Here is a 23484-nt window from a genome sequence, read left to right as displayed (position 1 = left end):
GTAGTATAACTTTAGACCGTCCCCTCGCCCATACCCGGGCGCAACCAGGGACCCTCTGCACACATCAACAACAGTCACCCACGAAGCATCGTTAACCATCGCTCCACAAAAGCTGCGGCCCTTGCAGAGCAAGGGGAACTACTACTTCAGGGTCTCAGAGCAAGTAAGGTAACCGATTGAAACGCTATTTAGCGCGCACCATCGCCAAGGAGCTAGCTATTTCACATCTGTTACATAGGGATGCGCGAATTGAATTTTTTTCCTGTCCTGCTAATCATTAAAAAATGTAACGAGTACTTTTGGGTGCCAGGGAAATGTTTGGAGTTGAAAGTACATTATTTTCTTTAGGAATGTAGTGGAGTAAAAGTAGAAGTTGTCAAAAATATCAAAAGTAAAGTACAGATACCCCAAAACCTCCTTATGCAGTACTTACAATATTTGTACTTAAGTACTTTACACCACTAATTGCAGGGAATACTGAATTAAGATGTTCCTCCCTACGAGGCCCATGAGACTGTGTAGGGATGTGATTTGAATCGGACTGTGACTGAAGGAGTGGGATGTTGTTATATTTATCTATTTTTGTATTTTGTTTTGAAGTCGTTGTTTCCGCAATTGACATGTATTTATTTTAACAGTTTACTAACCGTACAGTAGGTGGCGGCAGACACGTTATATTTGTGTAAGTATACCAGAGAAAAAGTTGACACTGTCGCATTTGGGAACAGGAAGTTCCGGGAAGAAAACAACAGAACTGTGTTGTGTCGATAGTGGTTGTGTCCGTTTCAAATGTATTATTGTAGGTATGTAAATAGCACGTTTAAAGTTTCTAATGTCGAAAGAATATATAATATTCTAGGTAACAAATCTGTCAATGTATTATCACGTTTGGTAAAGGTTTTAATTGTATGTGTTATTTTGGGGTCACACCGAGGGAGTGAACGTGATTTAAAACGATTTTTCAAGTCACTAAGCTAGACTTTGGGTTTGTCTTGAGTGTATGTACATCATTTCGTCAAAGTCCACTTTGAGTTCGTTTTTACATGTTCTTGGTTTTGTGTAAAATGATGCTTATGAGCTGGTAAATAGCCTCGTCCGAACCATCCTGATCTCGCGAGTTTACATACACTTTTTCGTTCATGTGAGCTCGCGAGATCTGGATAGTTCGGACAAGGCTCGTCAAATGGCGGCATCAACGGTTTTGGTCGTCTTGGAGTTTGCTCGTGGTGAAATGGCGACACGATGGTGTGTGAAGAAGTGTCAAAATAGAGGGAAGCTAGCTGAAGTTAAACTTCACCATTTGGAGAGAGGCCAACTGCATGGAATGGCGTCGATTAATGCGATGAATCGGAGCACGTATCAAACCCATTCGCTCCACCCATGTACTTGATTAATGAATTAAGGTCACTAATTAGTGAGGAACTCACCTCAACTGATTGTCTATGTTGTCATTGAAAAAAAAAAAACGCAGAGACTCGGCCCTCGGTGGAATGAGTTTGACACCCCTGAAACTATGGAAATGGAGAGTTTGAGAAGCAACAGCTGTGCTGGAATGCGATCAATGTGGGGGACAGTTCTGATGATATGGAGCGGGAGGATGAGGGCCTAGTATGTGAATGTTATGTAGTGGAAAGACAGGAAGAACAGAAAATGGATACTGGAAGCAGTGGTGTATGTAGTTCAGAAACTCCAAAGAGGCCTATGGTAGGGAGCTAGAGTAATAATGTGTCACAGTGGAAAGTTTGGATGGTGTTTGAGGAGACCACAGGGCCTCATTTACACCCTGATTAACCAAGGCCTTAAAGAGAGGGGAAGTTCAGCTGGGCAGGATCCGTGTAAATGAGAACTTTTTCTGAACTAGCCTACCTGGTTAAATAAAGGTGAAATAAAAAATAAATGATAAATTGTTAATATCTTGTGCTGGTCAGGTTCAGCAAGGAAAGATTCTTCAAATGGAAAATCATAATGGGACAAAGCTCAGAAGCCATGACCCTGGAGCTGATGCTACATTGAAGGGAGTAATAATCTCTGAGGTCCCAATATCTATGTCCATGGATGATATTGTTAAAGAACATGTGAAGGGAGACAGAGTGGTTGAAGCCTAAAGGTTGATCAGTAGGAAAGAGGGTTAAAGAAGTGAAAGCTTATCAGTGCTGTTGAGGTGTTAGAAGGTTTTGTCTGGAAAAGTACAGAATAGGATTCCTTAGCTTCAATGTCAGAGAATTTGACCCAGCCTCATCAATCAACCAATCAAATTTATTTATAAAGCCCTTCTTACATAAGCTGATGTCACAAAGTGCTGAACAGAAACGCAGCCTAAAACCCTAAACAGCAAGCAATGCAGGTGTAGAAGCACGGTGGCTAGGAAAAACTCCCAAGAAAGGCCAGAACCAAGGAAGAAACATTGAGAGGAACCAGGCGATGCTGGCTGCTGGGTGGAGATTATAACAGAACATGGCAAAGATGTTCAAATGTTCATAGATGACCAGCAGGGTCAAATAATAATAATCACAGTTGTTGTCGAGGGTGCAACAGGTCATCACCTCAGGAGTAAATGTCAGTTGGCTGATCATTGAGAGTATCTCTACCTTTCCTGATGTCTCTCTTGAAAACAGCAGGTCTGGGACAGGTAGCACGTCCGGTGAACAGGTCAGGGTTCCATAGCAGAACAGTTGAAACTGGAGCAGCAACAGTGAATCATCACAGTGTTTTTAAATGCCAAAGAATGGAACATGTAGCTGTTGAGTGAAAAGATGTGCCAAGTGTGGTGGGGAACATGATTACAGTGAATGTTGGAGCAATGTGACGGTTAAGTGTTGCAATTGTGCAGAGGACAGACAGAGCAGCATTTAGGGGATTCCAGGTGCAGAGAGATGCTCAGAGATATAGAATCCGTCATGATGTATCATATGCAGAGGCTGTAAGACAGACTGGTGGAACTACAGTGCAGACTGATGGAGCTTCCATGGCTCGTCCTGTAGTAAGAGGACCTACTGTCAGACTGATGGAGCTTCCATGGCTGGTCCTGTAGTAAGTGGACCTACTGTCAGACTGATGGAGCTTCCATGGCTGGTCCCGTAGTAAGAGGACCTACCTTCAGAACTGGTCTTTCTACTAGTCCTGACATGGTTTCGAGGCCTGTTCAGAAATCTTGCAGACATAAATGCACTGTGACAAAGGATACTTTAATATTGAATAATATGTACTTCATAGCTTTCATTGGTTCGCTTATCAACAACTTGCATTGTGTAAAGTAGAAATACCAGGTTGAAAGTTATCTTGTAAATTGCAGCAGTTGTTGGGGGTAACAGATGTTACTGTCGGTATGGATTTCAATAAGCTGGATAACCTGGGGGTGGATCAGCATGATATAAACCCCAATGTTTGCAAACACAGAAAGGGATCTATTGATATAGTTTATTGGGGGGTGTGGGAGGGTTTTTGGGGAAGGGGAGGGTGTGGTAGAAGTTAATAGGGATTTCTTGTTTTATTTTCTTAGTACAGAATTAGACAGACATGGACCTTAAACGTTTGTTTGTGGACCTCCATGATACCATCTTGTACTAAATGGTTTTTGAGCCATTTATGCATTTATGTGAATTTAGGAAATCTACTATAGATTAAGTGCACTTATGTTGTGCAATTTAAAATGTGTCTAACGTGAATTAATGTTTTTTCAAGGATTAGCTACCTGAGCTACTGAAATGAGATAATTGAACAAGAAAACATTTTTACAGAATAAAGTTCCAGAACTGTCAAGAAAATAACTTTTGTGTCCATTTGTCTTTATTACTACAGACCGACTCAGATTAAGTCTGAGGCCGGTAACATCAACAGTGAGGACAAACCCAGCCTTCCTCTCTCCTTCCACACTGAGTAGAAACCCACAGTCACTGGGTCCTGATTGTGACAGTGGAGCCCAGTTTGCTCTGCAGGATCCAGAGATGGCATCAGTGAAGCTGGAAGACTGCAGTCAAACACTGGAGCTGAATGTCAACATTAAAGATGAAGAAGAGGAGGAGAAGATTAGGACAACTGTTAGTCACGGTAAGAGCTTGTTCTATCTATAAGTTAACTTCATAAATTAGACCTCCATAAGTTATGACCAGTCTATTGCTAGGTTGAATTCTGTAATTCTGACATCACACATCCCTGAAAACTCAAGACTTCACAGTGAAGCAAAAACTATTTAAACTTGTAATGCCTGCCTTTGCCCACACATTGTCTTAAGAACGTTGAAAATGTTTAATACCCTCAATCACCAAGTTAGGCATACCTCATTTCAACATAGGCCATGACATCATCACTGTCAATATTGAATTATAATTCTTCACGTTTTACCAGTGAAATGACCAAGCTGCGTCTGCATGCCAATCGTTTGATCTCAATCAATTTCACGGGAATATGCATTTAAATCTTCTTGAATTACTGTTTGGTGAGCAAATTAGAGCAGATGGTGTTAAATTATATTGACTTCCTGTATTTTGTTTTAATCAAAGCACATTCTGCCTCATGGTGCTGTTGAGTTTGGGACGATTCAGCAAACCATCCTAAAATCTCGTAAGAAAGTAGGTGTTATTTTTGTTGTAAAAGTAATGATATGCTATAATATTTGGTGATGTGGACTGCTAATTAGTCATTAGGTGATCATCTAAGACATTGATCTAACTTTACTAAAAAACACCATTGTGGCGGCTCATCGCTCTTGCAGCACTACACACCTGCAGTCTGCTGCACCGAACTAGCGATTGATGCTCACCTACCCTACTCTTTTGTCTCACAACATTTGGTGATGCATAAACAAGAGAACATGTTTTTATGACAATCTAATATTTGGCCAAGGAAACATTTCTGGTTGGTCTCAAGGAATGTCACACAGGGAGACTTTTTAAAATGGGATTGAGAGAAGTAGCAGCTAATGCTCATGGAGAGCCTGACTATTATTATTAACCTTTATTTAACTAGGCAACGATTGGAGAAGTGTTGAACATAACCAGTGGACTGTCACATCCTGATGATTTATATCTGATACATATATATTTAATATTTTTATATATCAAGTTGTCGAAACATCTCAATGATGATCAATATAAACAATGCAGCTATTCCCTCCGCAAGGCTATTAAACAAGCTAAGCGTCAGTACAGAGACAAAGTGGAATCTCAATTCAATGGCCTAGACACAAGAGGCATGTGGCAGGGTCTACAGTCAATCACGGACTACAAGAAGAAACCCAGCCCAGTCACGGACCAGGATGTCTTGCTCCCAGGCAGACTAAATAACTTTTTTGCCCGCTTTGAGGACAATACAGTGCCACTGACACGGCCTGCAACGAAAACATGCGGTCTCTCCTTCACTGCAGCCGAGGTGAGTAAGACATTTAAACGTGTTAACCCTAGCAAGGCTGCAGGCCCAGACGGCATCCCCAGCCGCACCCTCAGAGCATGCGCAGACCAGCTGGCCGGTGTGTTTACGGACATATTAAATCAATCCCTATACCAGTCTGCTGTTCCCACATGCTTCAAGAGGGCCACCATTGTTCCTGTTCCCAAGAAAGCTAAGGTAACTGAGCTAAACGACTATCGCCCCGTAGCACTCACTTCCGTCATCATGAAGTGCTTTGAGAGACTAGTCAAGGACCATATCACCGCCACCCTACCTGACACCCTAGACCCACTCCAATTTGCTTACCGCCCAAATAGGTCCACAGACGATGCAATCTCAACCACACTGCACACTGCCCTAACCCACCTGGACAAGAGGAATACCTATGTGAGAATGCTGTTCATCGACTACAGCTCGGCATTCAACACCATAGTACCCTCCAAGCTCGTCATCAAGCTCGAGACCCTGGGTCTCGACCCCGCCCTGTGCAACTGGGTATTGGACTTCCTGACGGGCCGCCCCCAGGTGGTGAGGGTAGACAACAACATCTCCTCCCCGCTGATCCTCAACACGGGGGCCCCACAAGGGTGTGTTCTGAGCCCTCTCCTGTACTCCCTGTTCACCCACGACTGCGTGGCCACGCACGCCTCCAACTCAATCATCAAGTTTGCGGACGACACAACAGTGGTAGGCTTGATTACCAACAACGACGAGACGGCCTACAGGGAGGAGGTGAGGGCCCTCGGAGTGTGGTGTCAGGAAAATAACCTCACACTCAACGTCAACAAAACTAAGGAGATGATTGTGGACTTCAGGAAACAGCAGAGGGAACACCCCCCTATCCACATCGATGGAACAGTAGTGGAGAGGGTAGTCAGTTTTAAGTTCCTCGGCATACACATCACAGACAAACTGAATTGGTCACACTGACAACGGTCACTGAATTGGTCACACTGACACTCACACTGACAGCGTCGTGAAGAAGGCGCAGCAGCGCCTCTTCAACCTCAGGAGGCTGAAGAAATTTGGCTTGTCACCAAAAGCACTCACAAACTTCTACAGATGCACAATCGAGAGCATCCTGGCGGGCTTGTATCACCGCCTGGTACGGCAACTGCTCCGCCCTCAACCGTAAGGCTCTCCAGAGGGTAGTGAGGTCTGCACAACGCATCACCGGGGGCAAACTACCTGCCCTCCAGGACACCTACACCACCCGATGTTACAGGAAGGCCATAAAGATCATCAAGGACATCAACCACCCGAACCACTGCCTGTTCACCCCGCTATCATCCAGAAGGCGAGGTCAGTACAGGTGCATCAAAGCTGGGACCGAGAGACTGAAAAACAGCTTCTATCTCAAGGCCATCAGACTGTTAAACAACCACCACTAACATTGAGTGGCTGCTGCCAACACACTGTCATTGACACTGACCCAACTCCAGCCACTTTAATAATGGGATTTGATGGGAAATGATGTAAATATATCACTAGCCACTTTAAACAATGCTACCTTATATAATGTTACTTACCCTACATTATTCATCTCATATGCATACGTATATACTGTACTCTACATCATCGACTGCATCCTTATGTAATACATGTATCACTAGCCACTTTAACTATGCCACTTTGTTTACTTTGTCTACATACTCATCTCATATGTATATACTGTACTCGATACCATCTACTGTATGCTGCTCTGTACCATCACTCATTCATATATCCTTATGTACATATTCTTTATCCCCTTACACTGTGTATAAAACAGTAGTTTTGGAATTGTTAGTTAGATTACTTGTTGGTTATCACTGCATTGTCGGAACTAGAAGCACAAGCATTTCGCTACACTCGCATTAACATCTGCTAACCATGTGTATGTGACAAATAAAACATTTGATTTGGAAACAGGATGCACCTGATCTCAATTCAAACGTTTGGGGTCACTTAATCTACCCATGGTGTCCGATTTAAAAAGTGATTTACAGCGAAAACACAACATATGATTATGTTAGGTCATAGCCAAGTCAAAAAAAACACAGCCATTTTTCCGTTACAGTCTGTAGAAACAAGTCAAATGATGAATGCAATCAATCTTTAGGATGTTTTTAACATAAATCATCAATAAGTTTCCAACCGGAGAATTTCATTGTCTGAGGAAAAGCATTGTAACGAGAGCTAACTCTGTCGGGAGCAAGTGTCATGAGACCGAGGCTCTCTGCCAGACCACTTTATCAAAGAGCTCTCATGAGCCCCTCCTTTATAGTAGAATCCTCAAACCAGTTTCTAAAGACGGTGACATCTAGTGGAAGCCCTAGGAAGTGCAACCTCATCCATATCTCACTGTGAATTCAATAGGAACTGTTTTGAAAATCAATTTATCTCACTTCCTGTTTTGATTTCTTCTCAGGTTTTTGCCTGCCATATGAGTTATGTTATACTCACAGACATCATTCAAACAGTTTTAGAAACTTCAGAGTGTTTTCTATCCAATACTAATAATAATATGCATATATTAGCATCTGGGGTGTTGAGTTTGGGACAGTTTTCAGGTGTGCTAACAATTTCAAAAGTGTTTTTTAATGATAAACTTGGATTAGCTAACACAACATGCCATTGGATCACAGGAGTGATGGTTGCTGATAATGGGCCTCTGTACACCTTTGTAGATATTCCATAAAATATCTGCCATTTCCAGCTACAATAGTCATTTACAACAATAACAATGTCTACACTGTATTTCTGATCAATTTGATGTTATTTTAATGGACAAACAATGTGCTTTTCTTTTAAAACAAGGACATTTCTAAGTGACCCCAAACTTTTGAACAGTAGTGGATATTTAATATGTTGTATAGATCAAGTTGTAGAAACATCTCAAGGATGATCAATGGAAAAAGGAAGCATCTGAACTCAATTTTGAGTCTGTCTTGTTCTTCTGTTTTTTGTGTGTTTTTGCAAAAAATCTCTAAACCTGTTTTAGCTTTGTCATTATGAGGGTGTATAGATTGCTGAGGATATATATTTTTTAAATTTTAGAATAAGGCTGTAACATAACAAAACGTGGAAAAAGTTGATGAGGAAAAACATGTAATCAATCTTAGAATAAAGCTGTAACGTACCAAAATGGGAAAAATGGGAAGGGGTCTGACAGTGCCCTCGGAAAGCATTCAGACCCCTTCCCATTTTTCCCATTTTGGTACGTTACAGCTTTATTCTAAGATTGATTAATGTTTTTCCTCATCAATCTACACACAATACCCAATAATAACAAAGCGAAAACAGGTTTTCAGAAATTCTTGCAAATGTAAAAAAAAAATACAATTGCTTATTTATGTTTTTAAGTTTTCAGACCCTTTGCTATGAGATTATCCTTGAGATGTTTCTACAACTTGATTGGAGTCCACCTGTGGTAAATTCAATTGATTGGACATGATTTGGACAGGCACACACCTGTCTATGTAAGGTCCCACAGTTGACAGTGCATGTCAGAGTAAAAACCAAGCCATGAGGTCGATGGATTTGTCTGTAGAGCTCCGAGACAGGATTATGTCTGCACAGATCTGGGGACAGATACCAAAATGTTTCTGCTGCATTTAATGTCCCCAAGAACACAGAGGCCTCCATCATTCTTCAATGGAAGAAGTTTGGAACCACCAAGACTCTTCCTAGAGCTGGCCACCCGGCCAAACTGAGCAATCGAGGGAGAAGGGCCTTGTTCGGGGAGGTGGCCAAGAACAGGATAGTCACTCTGACAGAGCTACAGAGTTCCTCTATGGATCTTCCAGAAGGACAACCATCTCTGCAGCAATCCACTAATCAGGCCTTTATGGTAGAGTGCCCAGACAGAAGCCACTCATCAGTAAAAGGCACATGACAGTCCGCTTGGAGTTTGCCAAAAGGCACCTAAAGGACTCTGACCATGAGAAACAAGATTATCTGGTCTGACGAAACCAAGATTGAACTCTTTGGCCAAGACAACTTGGGAGTGGATTCGGTACACGTTTCGGAATGTCATTGAGTGGCCCAGCTGGAGCCCGGACTTGAACCCGATCAAACATCTCTGGAGAGACCTGAAAATAGCTTTGCAGAGATGCTCTCCATCCAACCTGGCAGAGCTTGAGAGGATCTGCAGAGAAGAATGGGAGAAACTCCCCATATACAAGTGTGCCAAGCTTGTAGCTTCATACCCAACCAGACTCAAGGCTGTAATCACTGCCAAAGGTGCTTCAATAACTATTGTGTGAAGGGTCTGAATACTTACGTAAATGTAATATTTCAGTTATTTCTAAAAACCTGTTTTTGCTTTGTCATTATGGGGTATTGTGATGTCATAATGGGGTATTGTGTGTAGATTGATGAGGGGAAAAACACAAGTTAATCAATTTTAGAATGAGACTAATGTAAAAAAAATGTGGAAAAGGTCAAGGGGTCTGAATACTTTTTGAATGCATTGTAGACATTATTTCATGCTACTAAGACTTGTATGGATGACAACAGTATTGTCAGCATTTGTTTTATTCACTGGGCTATCTGGAGTGATCAGAGTGTAGACTAAAGAAGTGGAGTAGACAAACTGCCAGTGTTTTTGAAGTTCTATGAAATGAGTCTGTGTAGTTACTAATCCCCTTTGTCACGAGAATTTCTATCCCAATGTTCTAACTGAACTATTTTATAACTCCATCTGTATCCTAGAGGTTGTTAGGCTCTAAGTTTTAATAAACAGAGTCCCAGCATACAAATGATCAGTTCTTTATTCAGAGAGCTCTGCCCTCTCAAGTTCAGAGCCCATCTTTTATACACACATCAGTCGAGAACCGCACCCCGCTTTAGGATGGCTGTATTGTTCCACTGTACACTTACATTGTTTATCATATTCTGCAACATGTTTCATGATTTTCTGCAAGCCTAACAGTTTCTCCACTCTCCGGGTGGGGACAGAATGTCCTGTAAGGAACACAATGTTCTAAATATATCCTGCCAACGCTGCACATATTACCAACTTATAGTCTTATGAGTCTAATGGATTTCACACACAGTGATACAGTTTCAGGGTGAAATATTTTAGTAGAATTTGTGTGTTTAAAGTAATGTCTATCACCCTTGTGATGTTGCGTGTAAGATGATATAGCTCATCATTTTCATGACTTTTGCCTCTTATTAGTTTTTGACTCCTACCCAGTTTTAGAATAGTTTGATTCCCCTTCCCATACAGCCTACTGAAATGAATACAGACACTACCGTTGAAAAGTTTAGGGTCACTTAGAAATGTCCTTGTTTTTGAAAGAAAGGTATGTTTTTTTGGTCCATTAAATCAAATCAAATGTATTTATATAGCCCTTCGTACATCAGCTGATATCGCATGTTGTGTTAGCTCATCCAAGTTTATCATTTTAAAGGGCTAATTGATCATTACAAAACCCTTTTTTGCAATTATGTTAGCACAGCTGGAAACTATGATGCTGATTAAAGAAGCAATAAAACATTCCTTTTTTAGACTAGTTGAGTATCTGAGTCATTTGTTGGTTCGATTACAGGCTCAAAATGGCCAAAAACAAAGACCTTTCTTCTGAAAGTCATCAGTCTATTCTTGTTCTGAGAAATGAAGGCTATTCCATGTGAGAAATTTCCAAGAAACTGAAGATCTCGTGCAGTTCTGTGTACTACTCCCTTCACAGAACAGTGCAAACTGGCTCTAACCAGAATAGAAAGAAGAGTGGGAGGCCCCGGTGCACAACTGGGCAAGAGGACAAGTATTTTAGAGTGTCTAGTTTGAGAAACAGACGTCTCACAAGTCCTCAACTGGCGGCTTCATTAAATAGTACCCGCAAAACACCAGTCTCAATGTCAACAGTGAAGAGGCGACTCCGGGATGCTGGCCTTCTGGACACTATTCTGGTTAGACTGTTTGCGCTGTTCTGTGAAGAGCGTAGTACACAGCATTGTACGAGATCTTCAGCCGTTTCCAGCTACAATAGTCATTTACAACATTAACAATGTCTACACTGTATTTCTGATCACTTTGATTGGACAAAAAATGTGCTATTCTTTCAAAAGCATGGACATTTGTAACTTTAGAATTTAGTAATTTATTTCACCACTATTCGTAGTGTATTTAACAAACAAAAAAGTTTAACCTTTATTTAACTTTCTTAGCATACTGGTTATTGTCCGGAATTTCCGATGACTGACGTGCCCAAAGTAAACTGCCCAGAAGCTAGGATATGCATATACTTGAAAGCATTGGATAGAAAACACTCTGAAGTTTCTAAAGCTGTTAAAATAATGTCTGTGACTATAACAGAACGTATATGGCAGGCAAAATCCATCTGGAATATTTATTTTTTGAGGTCACCGGTTTTTTCAATGTTTGCCTATGGGATTACAAATAGATAGGACCCAGAATGCAGTTCCTATGGCTTCCACTAGATGTCAACAGTCTTTAGAAAGGGTTTCATGCTTGTTTTTTTTTAAATGTGTATTTGTAGTTTTTCCAAGATGTCCCCCATTTCGAAAAGTAGTCATGTTGCGCGCATCAATGAGAATGCGCTCTTCTTATTTATCTTTGCTATTGAACACACTATTCTCCGTCTTAAATATTATTGTTTATTTACATATTAGAATACCTGAAGATTAATTAGAAACGTCGTTTGACTTTTTTGGACGATCTTTACCGGTAACCTTTAAGATTTGTTTGTGTGCATGTTGAACGAGTGACCTACTGAATCAAGCGTGCCATCTAAACTGATATTTTTGGGATATAATGAAGGACATTATCGAACAAAACTACCATTCATTGTGTAGCTGGGGCCCTTGGGATTGCAGAGGAAGATCTTCAAAGGTAAGTGATTTATTTAAATTGCTGTCTGTGATTTTGTGACGCCTGTGCTGGTTGAAAAAGTATTTTGATGTGGGGTGCTGTCCTCAGATAATCGCATGGTATGCTTTCTCCGTAAAGCCTTTTTCAAATTTGACAATGCAGTTGGATTAACAAGAAGCTTTTAAATGATGTAAAACACTTGTATTTTCATGAATGTTTAATATTCCGATTTTTGTATTTTGAATTTTGCGCTCTGCAATTTCCCCGGATGTTGTCGTAGGTGTCCTGCTAGCGTTTGGACATAGGCAAGTCAGTTAAGAACAAATTCTTATTTTCAATGATGGCCTAGGAACATTCGGTTAAATGCCTTGTTCAGGGGCAGAACGACAGAGTTTTACCTTGTCAGCTCGGGGATTCGATCTTGCAACCTTTCGGTTGCTCTAACCACTCTGCTCTGTCACCCAGTATGCCCAGAAGAGGACTGGTCACCACTCTGAGCCTGGGTCCTCTCTCGGTTTCTTCCTAGGTTCCTGCTTTCTAGGGAGTTTTTGTTGTGGCCACTGTGCTTCTACATCTGCATTGCCTGCTCATTGGGGATTTTAGGCTGGGTTTCTGTTAACCTCTTCAACCTATGGGGGCGCTACGTCATTATTGGATTAAAAAACGTGCCCGTTTTAAGCACAATATTTTGTCATGAAAAGATGCTCGACTATGCATATAATTGGCAGCTTTGGAAAGAAAACACTCTGACGTTTTCAAAACTGCAAAGATATTATCTGTGAGTGCCACAGAACTCATGCTACAGGCGAAACCAAGATGAAACCTCAAACAGGAAATGAGCAGAATTTTTGAGGCTCTGTTTCCCATCTTCTCCTTATATGGCTGTGAATGTGTGATGAATGAACCTAAGCTCTCTGCAGTTTGTCCAAGATGTCTGCAGCATTGTGACGTATTTGTAGGCATATCATTGGAAGATTGGCCATAAGAAACTACATTTGCCAGGGGTCCGCCCGGTGTCCTTTGTCTAAATTGTTGTGTAATCTTCAGCTGCATGCATTTTGCCATGCGATTCAGAGGGGAAAGGACACTTCCACGAACCATATATCATCGAAGAGATATGTGAAAAAAACCTTGAGGATTGGTTCTAAACAACGTTTGCCATGTTTCAGTCGATATTATGGAGTTAATTTGGGAAAAAGTTTGGCGTTTGGATAACTGAATTTTAGTTTTTTTTTGGTAGCCAAACGTGACGCACCAAACGAACCGATTTCTCCTGCACAAATAATCTTTCAGGAAAACTGAACATTTGCTTTCTAACTGAGTCTCCTCATTGAAAACATCCGAAGTTCTTCAAAGGTAAATTATTTATTTGAATGTTTTTCTGTTTTTTGTGAAAATGTTGCCTGCTGATGCTAACGCTAAATGCTAATGCTAAATGCTAACGCTAAATGCTAAATGCTAGTTTTGCTATGGTTGAGAAGCATATTTTTGAAAGTCTGAGATGACAGTGTTGTTAACAAAAGGCTAAGCTTGAGAGCTAGCATATTGATTTCATTTCATTTGCGATTTTCATGAATAGTTAACGTTGCGTTATGGTAATGAGCCTGAAGCTGTATTCACGATCCAGGACCCGGGATGGCTCGCCGCAAGAAGTTAACCTCTCTGGGACCGTTTGGGACGCTCGCGTCCCACCTTTCAACTGCCAGTGAAACTGCAGGGTGCCAAATTTAAAACAACAGAAATCCCATAATTAAAATTCCTCAAACATACAAGTATTTTACACCATTTTAAAGATAAAATTCTCGTTAATCCAACCACAGTGTCCGATTTCAAAAACGCTTTTCGGCGAAAGCAAAACATATCGTTATGTTAGGTCAGAGCCAAGTCACAGAAAGCATTCAGCCATTTTCCAACCAAAGAGTGGAGTCACAAAAAGCAGAAATATTGATAAAATGAATCACCTACCTTTGATTTATCTTCATCAGATGACACTCCTAGGACATCATGTTACACAATACATGTATGTTTTGTTCGGTAAAGTTCATATTTATATCCAAAAATCTGAGTTTACATAGGAGCGTTACGTTTAGTAGCCACATCAATTACAGAAATGCTCATAATAAATGTTGATGAAAATACAATAATTATGCACGGAATTATAGATACACTTCTCCTTAATGCAACCGCTGTGTCCAATTTTAAAAATACTTTACCAAAAAAGCATAATATGAGTACGGCGCTCAGACAACAAAATCAAGCCAAACAAATTTCCGCCATGTTGGAGTCAAGAGATGTCAGAATAACATGATAAATATTCATTTACCTTTGATGATCTTCATCAGAATGCACTCCCAGGAATCCCAGGTCCACAATAAGTGCTTGTTCTGTTCGATAATGTACATAATTTATTTCAAAATAGCTCCTTTTGTTGGCGCGTTCAGTACACAATCTAAACTCACCAAGCGCGTTCACTAGTTTCAGACGAAGTTCAGTTACAGTCCGTAGCAACATGTCAAACGATGTTTAGAATCAATCTTTAGGGTGTTTTTAACATAAATCTTCATTAATGTTCCAACCCGGACAATTCCTTTGTCTGTACAAATGAAGTGGAACGTAGCTACCTTTCACGTGAGCGCGCCAGACCGAGGCTGTGGCACTCTGCCAGACCACTCACTCATAGAGCCCTTATGAGCCCCTCCTTTAGAGTAGTATCCTCAAAACAGATTCTAAATACTGTTGACATCTAGTGGAAGCCTTGGGAAGTGACAAATAACTAACATCACACGGTATCTTCAATAGGAGCTGAGTTGAATAACTACAAACCTCAGATTTCCCACTTCCTGGTAGGATTTTTCTCAGGATTTTGCCTGCCATATGAGTTCTGTTATACTCACAGACATCATTCAAACAGTTTTAGAAACTTCAGATTGTTTTCTATCCAAATGTTCTATGTATATGCATATTCTAGCTTTTTCGGCTGAGTAGCAGGCAGTTTAATTTGGGCACGCTTTTCATCCAAGCTACCCAATACTGCCCCCTACCCCAAAGAAGTTACCTTCACTAGGGTAGGGGGCAGCATTTAGAATTTTGGATGAAAAGCGTGCCCAAATTAAACTGTCTGCTACTTGGGCCCATAAGCTAGGATATGCATATAATTAGTAGATTTGGATAGAAAACACTGTTAAAATAATGTCTGAGTATAACAGAACTGATATGGCAGGCAAAAACCAGAGGAAAATCCTACCAGGAAGTACTATTATTTTGAAAGGCTGTTTTTCCATTGAAAGCCTATCCACCATACAAAGACAGTCTTCCTCAACATGTGACCAGTCTTCAGGCATTGTTTCAGATCTCTATGGCTTCCTCAACATGTGACCAGTCTTTAGGCATTGTTTCAGGCTTTTACTCTGAAAAATGAGGGAGATACACCGCTTTCAATGAGAGGACAGTGGAAATTTCCATCCATATGAGCCAGACACGTGATCGAGAGCGCGCATTTCTTGTTTACCTTTTTCCATTGACGAAGCTTTTGTCCGGTTGAAATTTTATTGATTATTTATGACAAAAGCAACCTGAAGATTGATTTTAAACATCGTTTGACATGTTTCTACCATCTTTTATTGTACTTTATGACTTTTCGAGAGTGCACTTTGTGCCTTTGGATTTCTGAACTAAACACACCAACAAAACGGAGGTATTTGGACATAAAGATGAACTTTATCGAAGAAAACAAACATTTGTTGTCTAACATGGACACCTGGGAGTGCCACCAGATGAAGATCATCAAAGGTAAGTGATTAATTTTAATGCTATTTCTGACTTTTGTGAAGCTCTCCATGGTTGGAAAATGGCTGTATGGTTTCTGTGTCTAGTCGCTGACCTAACATAATCGCAGTGTGTTTTCGCCGTTAAAGCCTATTTGAAATCGGACACTGTGGCTGGTGTATCTTTAAAATGGTGTAAAATACTTGTATGTTTGAGGAATTTTTAATTATGGGATTTGAACCAGACAGGTTAAGCACTTTGTGACAACTACTGATGTAAAAAGGGCTTCATAAAATACATTTGATTTACATGTATATCACACCAACTGACTGGTTCTTCTGATGTTCACACAGGATACCATGTTGAGACATTCTCTAAATCCAGAGAGCAACAGCAGGAAGATCAGAGAGCTAAGAGGTCTCATCACTGCCCACATTGTGAAGAGATTTTCCCATTTCTATCAAAGCTAAAAATACACCTAAAAATACACACAGGAGAGAAGCCTTTCTCCTGCTCTGACTGTGGAAAATGCTTCAAAACATCAACGGTGCTGAAACGTCATCAGAGAACACACACAGGAGAGAAGCCTTTCTTCTGCCCTGACTGTGGAACTAGTTTCTCTCAAGTTTCCCACTTAAAATCACATGAACGTATACATACAGGGGAGAAGCCATACTCCTGCTCTGACTGTGGAAAACGTTTTAAAACATTATATGACCTAAAAGTTCACCAGAGAACACACACAGGAGAGAAGCCTTACGTCTGCTCTGACTGTGGAAAATGCTTCACAACATCAACTCATCTAAAAGTTCATCAGAGAACACACACAGGAGAGAAGCCTTATTACTGCTCTGAATGTGGAAAATGTTTTAAAACATCAAATGAGCTAAAAGTTCATCAGACAACACACACAGGAGAGAAGCCTTTCTTCTGCCCTGACTGTGGAACTAGTTTCTCTCAAGTTTCCCACTTAAAATCACATGAACGTATACATACAGGGGAGAAGCCATACTCCTGCTCTGACTGTGGAAAATGTTTTAAAACATTATATGAGCTAAAAGTTCACCAGAGAACACACACAGGAGAGAAGCCTTACTCCTGCTCTGACTGTGGAAAATGCTTCACAACATCAACTCATCTAAAAGTTCATCAGAGAACACACACAGGAGTGAAGCCTTATTACTGCTCTGACTGTGGAAAATGTTTTAAAACATCAAATGAGCTAAAAGTTCATCAGGCAACACACACAGGAGAGAAGCCTTATTATTGCTCTGACTGTGGAAAACGTTTTAAAACAACAACTCAGCTAAAAGTTCATCAGAGGACACACACAGGAGAGAAGCCTTTCTTCTGCTCTGACTGTGGGGCGAGTTTCTCTCATCTGAGCACCTTAAAAACACACCAACTTATACATACAGGAGAGAAGCCTTACGTCTGCTCTGAATGTGGAAAATGCTTCAAAACATCAACTGAGCTAAAAGTTCATCAGAGAACACACACAGGAGAGAAGCCGTATTTCTGCTCTGACTGTGGAACTAGTTTCTCTAAATTTTCCCACTTAAAAACACATGAACGTATACATACAGGAGAGAAGCCTTTCTTCTGCTCTGACTGTGGGGCGAGTTTCTCTCAGCTGGGCACCTTAAAAACACACCAACGTATACACACAGGAGCGAAGCCTTATTCCTGCTCTGACTGTGGAAAATGTTTTAAAACATCAAATGAGCTAAAAGTTCATCAGACAACACACACAGGAGAGAAGCCTTTCTTCTGCCCTGACTGTGGAACTAGTTTCTCTCAGCTTTCCCACTTAAAATCACATGAACGTATACATACAGGGGAGAAGCCATACTCCTGCTCTGACTGTGGAAAATGTTTCAAAACATTATATGAGCTAAAGGTTCACCAGAGAACACACACAGGAGAGAAGCCTTACGTCTGCTCTGACTGTGGAAAATGCTTCACAACATCAACTCATCTAAAAGTTCATCAGAGAACACACACAGGAGAGAAGCCATACTCCTGCTCTGACTGTGGAAAACGTTTTAAAACATCAAATGAGCTAAAAGTTCATCAGACAACACACACAGGAGAGAAACCTTATTACTGCTCTGACTGTGGAAAAGGTTTTAAAACATCAACTCAGCTAAAAGTTCACCAGAAGACTCACACAGGAGAGAAGCCTTTCTTCTGCTCTGACTGTGGGGTGAGTTGCTCTCATCTGGGCACCTTAAAAACACACCAACTTATACACACTGGTGAGAAGCCTTACGTCTGCTCTGACTGTGGGAAATGCTTCAAAACATCAACTGAGCTAAAAGTCCATCAGAAGACTCACACAGGAGAGAAGCCATATTACTGCTCTGAGTGTGGAACTAGTTTCTCTAAATTTTCCCACTTAAAAACACACCAACTTATACACACTGGTGAGAAGCCTTACGTCTGCTCTGACTGTGGAAAATGCTTCATAACATCAACTCATCTAAAAGTTCATCAGAGAACACACTCAGGAGAGAAGCCTTATTACTGCTCTGACTGTGGAAAATGTTTTAAAACATCAAATGAGCTAAAAGTTCACCAGAGAACACACACAGGAGAGAAGCCTTTCTTCTGCCCTGACTGTGTTAAAGGTTTTAAAACATCAACTCAGCTCAAAGTTCATCAGAGGACTCACACAGGAGAGAAGCCTTTCTTCTGCTCTGACTGTGGGGCGAGTTTCTCTCATCTGGGCACCTTAAAAACACACCAATTTATACACACTGGTGAGACTTATACCCACTGCCTTACATCTGCTCTGACTGTGGAAAATGCTTCAAAACATCAACTGAGCTAAAAGTTCACCAGAAGACTCACACAGGAGAGAAGCCGTATTACTGCTCTGACTGTGGAACTAGTTTCTCTAAATTTTCCCACTTAAAAACACGTATACAATGGGGCAAAAAGGCATTTAGTCAGCCACCAATTGTGCAAGTTCTCCCACTTAAAAAGATGAGAGGCCTGTAATTTTCATCATAGGTACACTTCAACTATGACAGACAAAATGAGAAAAAAAAATCCAGAAAATCACATTGTAGTATTTTTAATGAATTTATTTGCAAATGATGGTGGAAAATAAGTATTTCTATGTCTATTGTGCACATTCCCTAAACTTGAGACATCTGTGACATTGTGTGTCCTTTTATTGTTCCCCAGCACAAGGTGCACCAGTGTAATGATATTGCTGTTTTATCAGCATCTTGATATGCCACACCTGTCAGGTGGATGGATTATCTTGACAAAGGCTGAAATGCTCACTAACAGTATATATAAACAAAGTTGTGCACAACATTTGAGAGACATTAGCTTTTTGTGCTGGATCTTTTTATTTCAGCTCATGAAACCAACACTTTACATGTTTAGTTTATATTTTAGTTTAGTTTTTATTGGTAGGCCAATGTAATGTAAGCTAACATACAAATGGAGTGGAATGGATGTTTTTGTCATATAAAATAGGTTTTGCTCTGAGACCAGGTTGTCCCTCTGCAGTATTCTGTGGGAAGGAGCTGGTAGACACTTTTTTTATTGAACCTTTATTTAACTAGGCAAGTCAGTTAAGAACAAATTCTTATTTACAATTATGGCCGAGGAACAGTGGGTTAACTGCCTTGTTCAGAGGCAGAACAACAGATTTTTACCTTTTCAGCTCAAGGATTCGATCAAGCAACCTTTTGGTTACTGACCCAACACTCTAACCACTAGGCTACCTTCCGCCACCCCTAACATGTATCAGATAGAGATGGTGTGATGATCACTTTTCACCATTAGTTTGGGGGGATTATTTTACAACTTTGTTTAATGATACACAGTTTATGAAATGAATACATGTTTATTAATTGTCTTTAAAACTAGATTAGTTATTTTAGTTACTGATCATGAATGTGTTGGATAACTGCATTGAAGCAAACTTTATTGATCTGCCAATGAGAAATAGAGTTACATGAATATGTACTGGTCAACCTCTTCTTCTCTTTAGTATTCAGTTCTTCATATTAGATCTGACAGTATGAATGGTTCTTATGATTGTATTCAGTTCTTCATATTAGATCTGACAGTATGAATGGTTCTTATGATTGTATTCAGTTCTTCATATTAGATCTGACAGTATGAATGGTTCTTATGATTGTATTCAGTTCTTCATATTAGATCTGACAGTATGAATGGTTCTTATGGTTGTATTCAGCTCTTCATATTAGATCTGACAGTATGAATGGTTCTTATGGTTGTATTCAGTTCTTCATATTAGATCTGACAGTATGAATGGTTCTTATGGGCTGAGTGCTGGGAGTGTTTTTGTATGACTACAGTCAGGAGTTCTCTCTGACCCTGTGATGTCACCAGCACATTAAGTACATTCATCTTAAGATAGCCAGGTGAGACAACCACATATCACAGCAAACACATTTCTCCTCAATTAGTCAGTGTCACATTATTATTATTATGATTTGTATTATTATTATTTGTATTTTGGGGGGGGGGTACTCTTTAAAGACTTAGGTGTTTCAGACCATTTCGGGCAGATGGGCAGAGACTCTGCTTCACTGACATCAGAGGGAGAAAGTGTGAAAAAAATGATCTGTTTGCAACCAATGTAAAAAAAACACTTATAATTGAGTTATTAATAAATCCACAAACAAAAATGGTCTCTTTTGTTTTCTTGAGTAAGGCAGCTCCAAAATGCAGGTCTTTCGGCCTAGCTCATTGCCTTCTGTTGAGGTGGGGCAAGCCAGCAGAAAATACGGAGCGTTGTGCCGTGATTGTCTCAGTGTTCTGTCATTCATGGGGACAATACGTCACTACCAAGTCTAAGGGTAGAAATTGAACATTCAAGCCCCTTGGGTGCTGCTGTAGAGCTACATTAGAAGTGCCCATCCATGAAGGCTCAAGGTCATTGTCCACAGATAAAATAACGTCAAATCATGTGATATCTACAGTAGCTTTGATTGGACTGATCATGTCAACATCATACTTTCAAAATCTGAGCTAGCAACATCATCATGAATAAAGTCGACAATCTACTGGCAAATCCTTTTTAAACTTTGTCATATGAAGAGAAATAATGAGAAATTATAGATCAAATGTATCGGTGCTCATCGGCCATTGGACATAATCATTGCACAACAAATTGCAAATTCAACCATGAGTGGTTTGGAAAGTATCAGTGGCTAACTGCAAGCATTGCAAAGCAATCATTAGCCTACAATTCATTGGAGTGGCTCTGTGGTCTCAAGTCTAAGATTAAGGGGCTCTTTTCCTAGTTTAAAATGGTAAACATTCAACATTGGCCATGCTGTCAATGAAGCTTGATTTGTGCCGTGATCAAAACAACATAACTCAGTACTTCAAAATCTTACTTGAGTGAGTTCAATACAACTGGGAACTCCAGAGAGAAACAAGCTACGACTGGGAAAATATGTTTTGAACTTTCAATCAACTCGGAATTGTAAATTGGGAACTTGGGCCTCTTTCTACATTTACATTTACATTTAAGTCATTTAGCAGACGCTCTTATCCAGAGCGACTTACAAATTCTACAGCTACAACCTGAAGATCACTGACGTCATCAGTTTTTTTTTCCTGAGTTCCCAGTTGTCTTGAAAGCACCATAAATTCAGAGAATGCCAGACTTTGATGACAAAGTTTGAGGACAAAATAAACGCACGAAGAACTGCCGCGCCACCTTCCTGTTCAAGTGAGCACAGCACAACAAGGTGAGTCCAAAAATGTATTGTATGCTGCTGCATAAATTATGTAATATGCCAGGGAGATGTGTATACTGTAGCTAAGAAAGTAATACTAAGTCTATGTTGTGTAGTAAGATGTCAGTAGCCCATGTGCCTCACCCTAATAATTTTATCTATTTTCACCTCTTAATTTTGCCCACTGCTCTGACTTGGTGGTTCACATGTAGCCAATAAACTGTTTTAGAGTCATCATTGAATATTGTAAGGGTTTTCATTGTCTGCTTATATGCCCCTTTATTTATCCTACGGTTCTGACTTGGCGTACAGGGAGAACACTGTAAGAATGGCCCATGTTCTGAATTTTGTCACTTTGCATTTCAAAAGGGCTGCACAAATAGTTATATTGAATATGTCCGTCATAGCTCGCTCATTAATGTCTTAATCAAAATTATGGGTTGCCTCTCATCCGCTTTTCGTCCCCTTTTGCCATAGTTTGAACATCTCAATTGTCAGTAGAAACCACATTTGTTTAAGCAAGTCAGCCATGTTATTTTAAAAGGCAGTAAATGAGGCCTAATGAACTGTTTTGATGACAGACAAGGCTCCGCTGATAGCCAGGTGTAGCAGTGGTAAGTTGTTGGGACTATGCTGTTGGGTCCTAGCAGTTTGTGGGCACCGTTAGTGCAATTAATGTATTGTTTAATGGCTTTTCTGGCATGCATCCCACTTTGATTATTTAACTAGGTAAGTCAGTTAAGAACAAATTCTTATTTACAATTAAGGCCTTCCCCAGCCAAACCCAGATTATGTTGGGCCAATTGTGCGCTTCCCTTTGGGACTCTTAATCATGGCCGGATGTGATTGAGCCTGGATTCGAACCAGGGACTGTAGTGATACCTCTTGCACTGAGATGCAGTGCCTAAGACCGCTGCGCCACTCGGGAGCCCTTAAAATGTTTACGCCCAACGTGGGGCAGGAGTTTGACGGCACAAGCTGGGAGCCCAACCAACAGAGATTTGAGAAATGTTTTTCTACTCTTCTCCAGATCTGTGCCTCACCACAAACCTGTCTCGAAGCTCGACAGAACATTTCTTAGACCTCATTGCTTGGTTTTTGCTTTGACTTGCATTGTCAACTATTTTGACAGGTGTGTGCTTTTCCAATCATGTCCAATCATTTGAATTTACCACAGGAGGACTCCAATGTAGAAACATCTCAAGGATGATCAATGGAAACAGGATGCACATAAGCTGAATTTTGAGTCTCAGAGCAAATGGTCTGAATATTTATGCAAATGAGGATTCATTTTTATAAATTTGCTAAAATGTATAAAAACTTTTTTTTTCGCTATGTCATTATGGGGTATTGTGTGTATATTGATGAGCGGTATACTTTTTTTTGTATAAGGCTGTAACGTAACAATATGTGGAAAAAGTCAAGGGGTCCTGTATAATGCCCTGTATATGCTTTAAACTACAATTTAAGAATCTGAAGTGGTAAACACAGTGGCATAATGGAAAATGCATGTCCAATGGTTATCTCTGTATTAGTATTATCCACATTAAGTCACCTAGGTAGATTAGTGGTTATCTCTATTAGTATTATCTCTGTATTAGTATTATCCACATTAAAACTCCTAGGTAGAGCAGTGGTTATCTTGGTATGAGTATTATCTCTGTATTACCCACATTGAAACCCCTAGGTAGAGCAGAGAGGACAGAGCATGTGGCTTTGCAACACACAGGTGTTTCATCTCCACACTGGGATGATTTTAACAGTGCAACGCCACACAGG

At 40.4% G+C, this 23484-nt stretch overlaps 1 pseudogene; it reads left to right on the top strand.

The window, feature by feature from the left end:
• Positions 1 to 320: 320 nt before the first annotated feature.
• LOC124011047 lies at positions 321 to 18646 on the top strand (annotated as a pseudogene).
• Positions 18647 to 23484: the final 4838 nt, after the last annotated feature.

The sequence above is a fragment of the Oncorhynchus gorbuscha genome, linkage group LG23 (assembly GCF_021184085.1).
Source record: "Oncorhynchus gorbuscha isolate QuinsamMale2020 ecotype Even-year linkage group LG23, OgorEven_v1.0, whole genome shotgun sequence".
NCBI classification, from domain to species: Eukaryota; Metazoa; Chordata; class Actinopteri; order Salmoniformes; family Salmonidae; genus Oncorhynchus; species Oncorhynchus gorbuscha.
Note: the sequence above shows the minus strand (reverse complement) of the source record. Positions and strands in the feature narration are given on the sequence as shown.